Genomic DNA, 13,690 nt, shown 5'->3' with positions numbered 1-13,690 from the left:
GAGTGGTGCTCGAGTCCAGGTTTTTTCTTCTTTGAATTCTGGGACTTGTTTTAGCCCCGTCTGATCCGGAAGTCATACTCATGGTCCTGCTTGCTTCTGAGCTCACTCTCTCGCTCCTGATTGCAGACAAGCTCAAACTACTAGAGAATGTATCAAGTATTGTTTATGCCAATATAACACCAGGGCTACCAGGCCCAGAGGCCAAAGGAAAAAGACCAAGACTGGAGGAGCACGTCATGCATTGACCCGGAAAACTTAGCAGCTATCTAGTCAGTTCCCACTGAAATGCCCCAGAGAGAAAAATAGAACGGTATTGAAGTTAATTCATTGCCATTTTTTTTTCCTGCCATCCCGAATGGAGCTTCATGACAGGAGCGGGGCTGCTGCTGAATAAAAGCAGCAGAGAGAGAAGGGCACTTTCAGTTTAAAGTGCACGCCTTTTTGGCCGGCCGTCTTGTGAGGGACAGCCACACATGCGCACTTTAAACCTCGCTAACCCAGCTATCTTAAGCCAATGCCTCCAGAGCCCTGTGGAGCGCCGAGGGAGGCCGCTCCCCCAAACCTCGTACTGCTCTTATGCTGGTGAGAGCAGTGCTAGGATTGGTGAAGGGAGTTCCGAGCCTGCCTGTCTCGAAGAGAGAAGGCCATCGAGGAGGAGGTCGCATCGCGCTTGCAGGTAAGTTGTTTTCTTTTTTTTAATGTCCCACCCACCCTACCAACCTCGGGACATGCCAGCCGCCACTGTATCTAGTTGCCCTTCATGAACCACAAATTGTTGTGCCTGTTGTAAGCAAGGTCTTGAACCTTGCAATGAGAAAAAAGAGCTCTAAAATTCGGCGATACTGCCTGCTGAGCTCTTAGATGATCCAAATCCGTCTGTGAGCATCTCACCTGACCGAGTCCAGATTCTTTTTCATTGCATATTGGGATTTGTAGTCCCGTTTAACCCATTACAAAAACCAGGACTACAAGTCCCTCAATTCAAATGAAATTTCAGGACTCCGCGAGCTACTCATCCATGAAGCTGGGAAACTCGAGAGCTCTGAGCTCTCTGCTCGGCCTCTTCGCTAACTCGCAGCCTTGTGCCTGCTGCTGAGGTCACTGCCTGGCCCTGCCTGTTCCTGGGCTCACTCCTGGCCCTGCCTGCAGTTCCCGCTCTCTCCAGCAGAGGGCTGCGAGCAGAGGCTTCAAATCCCATTTCCCTATTAGGAGAGGAGTTTTGGGGCTGGGCTGCTTATACATCCCGGCTCCCGTCTTCCTGGCAACTTCAAGAGTCTCTGGGGGGACTCCTGTCGGTCCAGCCCCTGGGACCCCACTCTGGAGGATCCTTTATGGGACTTACCTGACGGACCCTTTCTGGTAAGAGCCCGAGCCGCTCCCACGCCATGAGCTGCTTCAGAACTAGAGGCTGAAGAGCGGGCGCTGCGAGGAGCGCGAGGGCGCGCTGGGAATAAGGGTGCTGGATACGGGGGTGCTTGACACCGAGGGGGCGCTGGAAGCAGAGAGAGTGCCGGGGATACAGGGAGTGCTGGAAAGAGAACGGCTGGTGAACAGCGGCAGTGCTTGTAACGGAGGGGTGCAGAGACCGAGTCAATGTCAAGGTTTGAAAGGGAGTGCCTGGAGGGGAGAGAGTGCTGGGGAGGGAGAAGGCGAAACACGGGCGTGTGTTCGGAATGGACCATGTGTGCGGAAGGTTGGGAGTCTTGTATTCGGACGAGGAGAGACACAATCATAAAGTAAATTCATCACAGACCGTGAGTGGCGAGCCGGTCACGGCGTCAGTGAGCGTTTGACACAGAGACAGTTTGCTGGAGATGCAGAGAGAGTGCTGTGAGGCATTGGGAGGTAGGTGCTTTAAACGGAAAGCCAGTGTTGGACAGCAAGTGTCCTAGGCTGAGAGTGCATTTCTTAGAGATGTGTTGAAGTGAGAGGGACCTGTGGTGACAGACCTCTGATACCGGAGTGGTGCTGTGGTCAGAGACGACAATACTTTGGGGTGAGCGAAACACAGTTGGCATTCTAGAGAGAGCTGGATTTCTAACGAGATTGCCAGGGTTAGAGAAGGTTTGGAGAGAGTTAGGAATTCAGTGAGAGGGCTCTGGGAATAAAGAGAGAAAGCAGTGGATAGATTGAGAGACAGCCGAAGAGAGAACGGGGCAGGTACAGTGGTTCTCAAACTGTGGTCCAGGGACCCCTGGGAGTCCGTGACAGCTTCGAACATTAACTTTGTTAATCTGTTAATATTATTTAAAGAAGCAACATGTAAAATGGAGCTTTTAATACGTTCTGTAAATGTGAAGGAACTTGAAATTGGAGGCTAATGAATTGCTAGTATTGCCAGAATGATTCTTGGGAGCCGTGCAAGGGCATGAAACAGAATATAGTATGGACGATGGGTGGCCTCAATTGAATTTAGAAAAGCTTAAAACTTCCAATTAAATGTTTTATTTTTTTAATTACACAAATTATTAAATCTTTTATTTATTTGTTTGATTTGTTTCTGTATTTTTGAGTGAATTGTTTTGCAGTTCAAATGATATAAAATGGTTAGGCTGGGGGTAATGACTCGGTGGGGGTTCTCGGATTTCAATAATGATTCAGAGGGGATCCAGTAACGCTTAAGTGGGGGTTCACAGAAGTCGGGTGTAGAGTAACAGCCATGTTGTAGAATCTGTGATAGGTAAGCGTTTGGTTTAGAGAGAATAGAAAGCTGCTATAGAGAGTAGGTGGCGGAGCTAAACTGCTACAAAGGAGTGTGCTGGGACTAAATAGAGTGTGATGTGTGTGCCGGGTCTTGAGATTGTATGTGCCGAGTCTTGAGATTGTATGTGTGTGTGTGCTGGGTCTTGAGATTGTATGTGTGTGTGTGCTGGGTCTTGAGATTGTATGTGTGTGTGTGCCGGGTCTTGAGATTGTATATGTGTGTGTGTGCTGGGTCTTGAGATTGTATGTGCCGAGTCTTGAGATTGTATGTGTGTGTGTGCTGGGTCTTGAGATTGTATGTGTGTGTGTGCCGGGTCTTGAGATTGTATATGTGTGTGTGTGCTGGGTCTTGAGATTGTATGTGCCGAGTCTTGAGATTGTATGTGTGTGTGTGCTGGGTCTTGAGATTGTATGTGTGTGTGTGCCGGGTCTTGAGATTGTATGTGTGTGTGTGCTGGGTCTTGAGATTGTATGTGTGTGTGTGCCGGGTCTTGAGATTGTATATGTGTGTGTGTGCTGGGTCTTGAGATTGTATGTGTGTGTGTGTGTGTGTGCCGGGTCTTGAGACTGTATGTGTGTGTGTGTGTGCCGGCTCTTGAGAGTGTATGTGTGTGTGTGTGTGTGCCGGCTCTTGAGATTGTATGTGTGTGTGTGTGTGTGTGCCGGCTCTTGAGATTGTATGTGTGTGTGTGTGTGTGTGTGTGCCGGCTTTTGAGATTGTGTGTGTGTGTGTGTGTGTGTGTGTGTCGGGTTTTGAGATTGTGTGTGCCGGGTTTTGAGATTGTGTGTGTGTGTGTGCCGGGTTTTGAGATTGTGTGTGTGTGTGCCGGGTTTTGAGATTGTGTGTGTGTGTGTGCCGGGTTTTGAGATATTGTGTGTGTGTGTGTGCCGGGTTTTGAGATATTGTGTGTGTGTGTGTGTGCGTGTGCCAGGTTTTGAGATATTGTGTGTGTGTGTGTGTGCCGGGTTTTGAGATATTGTGTGTGTGTGTGCCGGGTTTTGAGATATTGTGTGTGTGTGTGTGTGTGCCGGGTTTTGAGATATTGTGTGTGTGTGTGTGCCGGGTTTTGAGATTGTGTGTGTGTGTGTGTGCCGGGTTTTGAGATTGTGTGTGTGTGTGTGTGTGCCGGGTTTTGAGATTGTGTGTGTGTGTGTGTGCCAGGTTTTGAGATTGTGTGTGTGTGTGTGTGTGTGTGTGTGCTAGGTTTTGAGATTGTGTGTGTGTGCCAGGTTTTGAGATTGTGTGTGTGTGTGTGTACCAGGTTTTGAGATTGTGTGTGTGTGTGCCGGGTTTTGAGATTGTGTGTGTGTGCCGGGTTTTGAGATTGTGTGTGTGTGTGTGCCAGGTTTTGAGATTGTGTGTGTGCGTGTGTGTGCCAGGTTTTGAGATTGTGTGTGTGTGCGTGTGTGTGCCAGGTTTTGAGATTGTGTGTGTGCGTGTGTGTGCCGGGTTTTGAGATTGTTTGTGTGTGTGTGTGCTGGGTTTTGAGATTGTGTGTGTGTGTGCTGGGTTTTGAGATTGTGTGTGTGTGTGTGTGCCGGGTCTTGTGAGAGTGTGTGTGTGCCTGGTCTTGAGTGTGTCAGTCGAAGAATGCTGCAGTTGGGAGAAGTGCTGGTGCTGCGAAACGCGCTAAATTAAGAGAGAAACTGGGTTACAGAGAAACTCTTGGGAGAGTGGTGGTCGAGAGTGTGTGTGTTTGGGATGAGAGTGAGTTAAGGAGTGTTGTGTTTACAAAGAGAGATGGGGATCTTAGGTTTTACCACATCTGGAAGGAGGCACTTTTCCAGGTCTGGTTTTATCCCTTACATTTCCATGTTCGTAGTTATGTGTTTTCTGTGTAAATGGTGGACTATAACTGACAGAATGGAAAGCGGGGGACAGTGAACGTCTCACACCGGACAGGGACAACTTGAGATCTCTTTGGTTTGTTTTGGGCTTAGAGTGAGTGAGTGTGTAGCACAATTACTTAGTGCGTGGCAGGTTAATGTAGAGAGTGCGTAGGTTTACTGTCAAACTGTTTAGACTAAAAGGGCTTTTTGTGAAAAACGAATGCATTTTGGGTGTTGTAGTCTTTACTTCCACTGAACTAATTAACATACCTGATAGCAATGACTTGATGGTGAAATGTCCAGGATTGAAAAGGGTGTCCATGATGACATGGAGTTAGGCAGTCTCCCTGGCAGAGTGCATTGCTCTGTGGTCACTGAGTGCGAAATATTTACCCTGAGAGTGAGTGTTGTGGTCACTGAGTGTGACAGATTTCCCATAAGAGTGCCTGTTGTGGTCACTGAGTGTGACAGATTTCCCATAAGAGTGCCTGTTGTGGTCACTGAGTGTGACGGATTTCCCATAAGAGTGCCTGTTGTGGTCACTGAGTGTGAGGGATTTCCCATAAGAGTGCCTGTTGTGGTCACTGAGTGTGACAGATTTCCCATAAGAGTGCCTGTTGTGGTCACTGAGTGTGACAGATTTCCCATAAGAGTGCCTGTTGTGGTCACTGAGTGTGACGGATTTCCCATAAGAGTGCCTGTTGTGGTCACTCAGTGTGACGGATTTCCCATAAGAGTGAGTGTTGTGGTCACTGAGTGTGACGGATTTGCCATGAGAGTGAGTGTTGTAGTCACTGACGGTGATGGATTTGCCATGAGAATGAGTGCTGTCGTGGGAGTCTGAAGGAACTGTAATGAGTGAGTGTTGTGGTCTGACTGTGAAGCATTTGCCATCAGAATGAGTGCTGTGGGAGTGTGAGAATTTGCCATGAGTGAGTGTTGTGGTCACAGAATGTGAAAGACTTTTTATGAGTGAGTGGTGTGGTCGGAGTGCTGATGTTTTGCCATGGGAGTGAGTGAAGAGGTCACAGAGGCTCACGGATTAGCCATGAAAGTGAGTGTTGTGGTAAAGTGAAGACATTGCTATGACGGTGAGTGCTGTGGTCAGTGCGAAGGACTTGCCCTGAGAGTGAATGTTGTGGTTGTAAACTATGAAGGATTTGCCATGAATTCAAGTGTTGTAGTACCAGTGTGTGAAAGGTTTGCCATGAGAACGAGTGTTGTGGTTAGTATGTGAGGGTTTTGTCATGAGTGAGTACGAAGGAATTGCCGTGAGAGCGTGTTATGATCACAGATTATGAAGGAATTGCAATAAGAGTGACTGTTGTAGTCACAGTGCATGAAGGGGTTGCCATGAGAGTGAGAGCTGTGAGAGTATGAAGGAATTGACATGAGAGTGAGTGCTGTGGTCAGTGTGAAGGATTTACCATGACAGTGAGTGCTGTGAGAGTATGAAGGAATTGACATGAGAGTGAGTACTGTGGGAGTGTGAGGAATTTGCACCGAGTGAGTGCTGGGGTCACACAGTGAAGGATGTGGGTGTTTGGTTCAGAGTGTGGAGGATTTGCCACAAGGGTGAGAAGTGGGTAAAGTGCAGTGGTTTGACAAAAAGTGCTCTGGTGGCGAGTGCTGAAGTTGCAGAGAGTATGCTGGAGTGTCTTAGGGGACGAGTGTGGGAGTTGTCAGAGATTGTACCTGTGGCGCTGTGGTATCAAATCTGTTTTGCTCTGAAGTTGTGTAGGGAATTGTGCAAAAGTTAGAGAGACGTGCGTTGACTGTGCTGGGTTGCGAGCTCGAGTGCCAGATTACACGACAATTAACCCTCGTTAGCTTTTGCCGATATTTGAACGCTGCCCATGACTTCATAATTTTGTGATGACGTTACGACTCTACGACAGCAATCTGAATGAACCAGCAAGCAATTTTTAATCAAACTAATTATGCCTTATAAGGCAATGTCGGTTTTATAAATATATTTAGGATAGTTTATTACAATCTCGTAAACGACTATTGAAAAGACTGAAACAATAAAAACATTTTACTTGAGTATAGCGAACTTGGATGCTGGGGTAAGAGAGTGCGTGGTGAGGTGTCGCAGGCGTGTGCGCAGGGCCGGCTTATGGCAGTGCGACCGGTGCAGACGCACTGGGCGCTGACCTGTGCAGGGTGGCGTCGCCCTCGAGAGGGGTGGTGTATTAAGCAATAACTTATGATTGGAGAGATAAGAGGCACTTTTTCCCAGTGGTATTGAGAGAAACCGAGGAGGCGGTCATGGAGTGTGGGGGCACCAAGAATGATTGTCGCACCGGGCGCCACCAGCATGGGCGTCCGCAGGGGAAGCAAGGGGGGGCACTTGCCCCCCCTGGAGCGCCCCTCCTTGCCCTCCCTGCAGACACCCATGAAAACCGTGATTTCAAGACAGGGTTCTTACTCTCTTTCCTGTCCTTTCTTTTAGTTGCTTCCCTGTGAAATGGATCCAAAAAAGAAAGATGTTTTTGCTGGAAATGTCGTATTTTTCTTACATTTTAATTCCAAAGTGCAGCATTTGAAATAAAAGGCTAAAAATATGAAAAGTAGATAAATAACTAAATAAAGTAAGAGAGTGGTAGCAAACTGCCCAAACTGATTTTATTCACACCCAAACACATTAGCACCACTTTTACAGAGTTTGCCAGTCAAGCGCTATTTTTGTTTTCTTGTCTTTGTTTTCCCTGGACTTGGAACTAGTGCACCAATCCTGGAGGTACTGCAATGTGTGGATCGGAAAACAAAATGTGTGCTGCGGACGGCGGCTCTGCGTCCAGGGATGTGGTCTTTTTACCATACTGCTTACGTTTTGTAAGGATCTAACCAATGGCAATTGAAATGGGACAATTCAGGGCCCTGTAGTCATGTCCTTAACTTTTCAGGCAAAAGCACTCACTGATTTCTGAATAGTGAGTGTAAAAGCATTAAGGTAACCATGTTGTTCATGCTTACATTTCCCATGGTTTGCTACATTTTGCATTCCCTATAAGTGTTTGCTTTTTCCAGGATGTTGTTACCTTTTTTTTTTGTAGGCTGCATATTGCTCTTGTCTAGTGCGTAATTTAAATTGAGCTGCATCCAGGTGTTTATAGTGGGGAACAATTGGGTTGTAGTTGAAGACAGTGGGAGTTTTTCTCAGTGGGGCAGTACGGTGTTCAGTGGGGGAGAGGATGTGGCACTATGGTCAGAGCTGCTGAATTTGGAACTGGGAACCTGGTTCAGCCTTAATAACCAGTCCACCAGACCACTCTCCTGCAAGAGCACAATTAAATGCTAGACCTTAGAAGGCTTCGCAAAACCTTAGAAGCCCTGGTGTCTTCGTACCAGCAGGTGGACCCTAGCATGACAAGTGTAGGTTAACCCTCAAGGCTTGCCCACCACTATCCATACTGAAGTTTACCTCCATTCTTGCGGGCAGGCCTGGAAGCAGCACACCCTAGAACAACAGTCACTGAGGTCACAGGACCCTTGAGAAGGGCCAGCTCAAGAGCAGTGCAACCAGTGTGACAGCCCCGGGTGCTGACTTTAGGTGGAGGCATCATGTTTGCAAGTATATTATGGTTTTAAAAATGCTTGCTGCCTCCTTCCTGGCCTCCAGCAATTTTCTGCAACAATAAAAATGTCATGATGACTCTGGTGATTAATGTTCCTCCTAGAGAGATATCAGAATTTTGTCTAGTGGAAGTTTTGACTCATGGAAAGGTAGCTCAGAAGGTTAATGTACCGGCTGCAAAGAACATGTGCCATGCAGATCAAAAAGAGCACATAATGTAAATAGGTCAGTGGGCTACTGCTTTTGTCAGAGAGATCCTTTCGTTACTTGAAGTTTATAAGTTAAAATCCTAACTTAGAACAGTGAGCTATTAACTGTCATCTAAGACCTGCATACAAACTGCAAGGTATAAATTAGAGCATTATATTCCCCCCCCCACCCCCACCCCTCCCAGTCTTTGATCATCCCACTGTCCCCAAAAAGTGTTCTTTTGGATAGAAATCAAATCTGATTATTAAGTAGAACCCCCAACCATGGTAATACGTTTTAAATTACCGGTATTGTGTTTCTCCAGACCAATCACTGTAAAACTATACAGGCTACTAGTATGGTTGTCATGTGACTCCAACACCTTGTAGTCCTTAGTCTTACGTAACATTTCCTATACGGTGATTTCCACATGTATACATTGATTGGTGGTGCTGTAAATCAAATTAAATGCATCTGAGAGAAGGTGGTTATGGAGACTTGGGGGGCAGAGTTAAAGGGTGGTAGTGAGGTAATCCATGGCAGAGGTGGTCATTGAGGGGCACTAACAAACATTAATGCACAGGACACCACCAGTGCTATGGCTGGCCCTGCCCTTGAGGCCAGTCTGCCTCACCCATAGGTACCTCCATTGGCCTTGTTTCAGCAGTAGTAGCTGCAACTAACCAGGGATTGGCAATGCAGGATTTGCACGCCCACAAACTAAGTTCGCAAACTTCACAGTCTCCCTGCTTCATTTACAAGCAATTTTAACATGTGATGCCTGCTGTGGGGCTACTGGAATTAATTATGCAGCAAAGGATGACAAAAGTATGCTGTAGTGTTGACTACATTATGCTTTAAAAAAAAGGCTGCAGCATAATGCAGTATATTTTCAGGAATGTTATTATTTTGATGTGTGTACACATGCTAAAAGTCTCTGGAAAGATGTTGCCTTATTAGTACCAGTGTAACATACAAACGCAGCAGTGAGAAAGGTGACCAGTCAACCTTTGGAATAGGCCATCCACACCGCAGCAACACAAGTTACCTTTTTTATTAACTTTTGATATGTTTGAGCTTCAAATAATTTATTAGTTTAAATGGTCAGATCATGCAGCAGATCTTGCATAATGAGGCAAATATGGCAGAGCCATAAAATTAGAGAAAACATTTGCAAACTATGATATTTTGCTTTCTTGTTTGAACTGCTGTTGTGGAAAAACTCCATGGCTCGGAGACAAATGGCTTGTGTTTCCACATTTTATCGTATTTGGTACATTCTGTGATTAGAAGCATACTTTGTGAATATATTTTAATGTCAATAACTCATTATAACCTTAAATAATCATGTGTATCCATTGGTTGATTAAACTGGGCAGTGAAATGCCAAACAAATACAAAAAAATTGGCTCCAACCACAGATCCAATCCTTGGGTTATTCCTGCCCTCTGATTCTCCGCCCACTGTTCTCCTACTTTTTTTACCCCACTTCGACCACTGTGTAAGACTCAGCATCCCTGGACTTGTGATGTGCCGCCCCTGCGGGCTCCGCAGTGCCACACATTTACGGTGCAGGGCTTCAGTATAAGGCCATTATTGTATCCCTAAACGTGCACACGTTGTCAGTTTGACATTGACTACACGTAGAGGGACTCTAAGTTTCTTTTAAAAAATATTGCTAACATTTGGACCTATACATTTTATTTTGTATACATTACTTCAATGTGTGTAAAATTTAACAATGCCTGGGGAATTCTAGTAAGGGAGCACCCCTTGGCGAATCACTAGAGTGTGTGATTGCTGCATTATTTATTACTGACTGAAGTTGTGCTTTAACTGTGGGTAAAAGTTATCATGAATTCTAGCACCAAGAAGCCAATATTGGTAAATATGTGCGCTACAAATAATCCCTAACATACACTGTGCATACAGTATATTTAATCTGGTGCTTTAATCATAGGCTGTTTTAAAGTATTCAGTGCTGAAGACAGCCTTGATTGGTGTTGGATCGAGGACCCGGAAGTATGCACACCTATGAGACAGAGATAAAGCAGCTTGTCAGAAAGTTTAGCGTTTTTCCTACAGGCGGTGTTTGTTGGTCTGTGGCAGGGTCAGTCACATGTCCTGGATTCCTGGCATTTAATTGAGTCTATCCCAGTTCTGCGCCCCAGTGTTTCTTGTGCCCCACCTGGCACACATCATGTCGGAGGATGGTGATGACGTTAACATTTTGCCCCCCCCAGGAAAAATGTCTGCGGACGCCCATGGCCACCAGTGCTAAAGCCGACCCTGCGTGTGTGTTGGTTGGAGCGTGGTGTACAGTGTGCGCGGGCACTTTTTGGGGTGTAACTGTATGGGGGGATTAGAGGTGGGCGAGCCAAAAATTAACAGAGAGCACCGAGCCATGGGTCTGGCTCAACTCTTAGTCCCTGCACGAGCCGAGCCCTGAAAACGTGTGCTATATAAATATTACAACAAAAATCGCATAAAATATATTTCCTTAAAATTCAAAAAAGCGGTTTTCTTTAACACGTAAGCTTTGACAATAATACGTCACATTATAGCACTGTACTGCGAAGTACTTATTAAAGGTGCTAGTTTTTAAACATGAACCATTAGTGAACTAAGGCAAGACAACTGCCATGTAAACACTGTATGTGTCCCAGATTATTATAAAGCAACTTGTAGACTTTATACAACTGGTATTCTGAACTGGCATATTTGAAAGTGCTTTCATATGCAATAATGAAGAAAAATAAGTTTTGGAGAAATAAGATATGTGCCTACAATCACACAACTTAAGTTGAGAATGCACAATTTATCCAGGTTTTCTGGTTTCACTTTGTACAAATCAGCCACTGAATAGGTATCTTTTTGTCTTCCCTTTTTCATTTTAACGCTTTGTTTTTACCTGTTTGTGCATTTTTCTGCAGTTTTTATGTAGCGCCTACTAGACCCAAGGTATGGGATCACTTTAATGAACATCACTTACATTACACTAGGTCAGAATCACTATATAAAATCACAAGGAGGTTATGTGAGTTGCCCAGAATCATCGGATGTTGAGCCGATGGAACAAATCTGAGCCTGGTTCCCCAGTTGCAAAGTTGACTGCTCTGGTCGTAACACCACATCCTGGGTAGATGGTGGGTGGAAGCAGTTTCCACTTGAGAGCCCAGCTTGTCTTGGGCTCAAGGTTCCAGCATAACCTTGAGCAGAGCCAGAGCCATGCTTCAGGCTCGCGCTTTCAGGGGCTCGCCCACCTCTGGCGGGTATAGCTAATGGGACTGTGTGCACCACATGTTAGACTGGTGTCAGAGTTCTGCTACTAGGACAAGTCTGTGCCTTTTTGCAGAGAATCTGTATGTGTGAGCTTGGGTTAATGTGTGTGTGACTGGATTAGACTTGACTGAATTAGAGTGTTGTTATTGTTTGAGGGAGAGTGCGCGCTGTTGATTGAGAGTGTGCGCGCTGTTGATTGAGAGTGTGCGCGCCGTTGATTGAGAGTGTGCGCGCCGTTGATTGAGAGTGTGTGTCAATGGATTGGTGTGTGTGTGTGTGTCAATGGATTGGTGTGTGTGTGTCAATGGATTGGTGTGTGTGTGTCAATGGATTGGTGTGTGTGTGTCAATGGATTGGTGTGTGTGTGTGTGTCAATGGATCGGTGTGTGTGTGTGTGTGTCAATGGATCGGTGTGTGTGTGTGTGTGTCAATGGATTGGTGTGTGTGTGTGTCAATGGATTGGTGTGTGTGTGTGTCAATGGATTGGTGTGTGTGTGTGTCAATGGATTGGTGTGTGTGTGTGTCAATGGATTGGTGTGTGTGTGTTTGTCAATGGATTGGTGTGTGTGTGTGTGTGTCAATGGATTGGTGTGTGTGTGTGTCAATGGATTAGTGTGTGTGTGTGTGTGTGTCAATGGATTGGTGTGTGTGTGTGTGTCTCTCAATGGATTGGTGTGTGTGTGTGTCAATGGATTGGTGTGTGTGTGTGTGTCAATGGATTGGTGTGTGTGTGTGTGTCAATGGATTGGTGTGGGTGTGTGTGTGTGTGTCAATAGATTGGTGTGTGTGTGTGTGTGTCAATGGTTTGGTGTGTGTGTGTGTGTGTCAATGGTTTGGTTTGGTGTGTGTGTGTGTGTCAATGGTTTGGTGTGTGTGTGTGTGTGTGTCAATGGTTTGGTGTGTGTGTCAATGGTTTGGTGTGTGTGTGTGTGTCAATGGTTTGGTGTGTGTGTGTGTCAATGGTTTGGTGTGTGTGTGTGTCAATGGTTTGGTGTGTGTGTGTGTCAATGGATTGGTGTGTGTGTGTGTGTGTGTGTCAATGGATTGGTGTGTGTGTCAATGGATTGGTGTGTGTGTCAATGGATTGGTGTGTGTGTCAATGGATTGGTGTGTGTGTCAATGGATTGGTGTGTGTGTCAATGGATTGATGTGTGTGTCAATGGATTGGTGTGTGTGTCAATGGATTGGTGTATGTGTCAATGGATTGGTATGTGTGCCGATGGGTGTGTGTGCCAATGGATTGGTGGGTGGGTGTGTGCGCCAATGGATTGGTGTGTGTGTGTGTGCCAATGGATTGGTGTGTGTGTGTGTGCCAATGGATTGGTGGGTGTGTGTGCCAATGGATTGGTGGGTGTGTGAGTGCCAATGGATTGGTGGTTGTGTATGTTGTTGAGTTAGGGTTTGTGTGTGTGTGTGTTGTTGATTTTAGGGTTTGTGTGTCTTGTTGGTTTGGGGTGTGTGTGTGTGTGCCATTGGTTTAGGGTGGGTGTGTGTGTGTGTGTGTGTGCCATTGGTTTAGGGTGTGTGTGTGTGTGTGTGTGTGTGTGTGTGTGTGCCATTGGTTTAGGGTGTGTGTGTGTGTGTGTGTGTGTGTGTGCCATTGGTTTAGGGTGTGTGTGTGTGTCATTGGTTTAGGGTGTGTGTGTGTCATTGGTTTAGGGTGTGTGTGTGTTTGGTGTTGGGTTAGGGGGTGTGTGTCGTTGGATTAGATATTGTGTGTGTGTTCTTGGTTTAGTGTGTGTGTCATTGGATTAATGTGTGTGTGACTGGGTGAGAGTGTGTGATTGGGGTAGATGGGGAGTATGTGTGTGTGTTTGGGTTAGAGAGAGAGGATGTGGGTGTGTTTGGATGAGAGGGAGTGTGTGCGATTGGATTATAGAGAGAGGGGATTTGAGCTTAGATTAGAGAGAGAGAGTGTGTGTGTTCCTGGATTAGAGAAAGTGTGCGTGTTTTGATAAGAGGGTGAGGGGTGTGTGTGCTTTGATTAGCGAGAGAGGGAGTGTGTGTTCTTGGATTAGAGAAAAAGAGGGGTGTGTGTGTGTGTTCTTGGATTAGAAAGAGAGGGATGTGTGTATGCTTGGATTAGAGAGAGGGGTGACTGTGCGG

The 13,690-nt window shown here is 46.1% G+C and overlaps 1 protein-coding gene across 1 annotated transcript in view; it reads left to right on the top strand.

The window, feature by feature from the left end:
* The first annotated feature begins 1,154 nt into the window (after positions 1-1,154).
* NBL1 (NBL1, DAN family BMP antagonist) overlaps positions 1,155-13,690 on the top strand; it is a 94,099-nt gene continuing 81,563 nt past the window's right edge. Inside the window, exon 1 of the mRNA XM_086921569.1 lies at positions 1,155-1,359. The gene's annotated coding sequence lies outside the window, so the exon portion shown is untranslated. The remainder of the gene's footprint in view (positions 1,360-13,690) is intronic.

Source organism: Lissotriton vulgaris, chromosome 5 (genome assembly GCF_964263255.1).
Source record: "Lissotriton vulgaris chromosome 5, aLisVul1.2, whole genome shotgun sequence".
Taxonomy (NCBI): domain Eukaryota; kingdom Metazoa; phylum Chordata; class Amphibia; order Caudata; family Salamandridae; genus Lissotriton; species Lissotriton vulgaris.
Note: the sequence above shows the minus strand (reverse complement) of the source record. Positions and strands in the feature narration are given on the sequence as shown.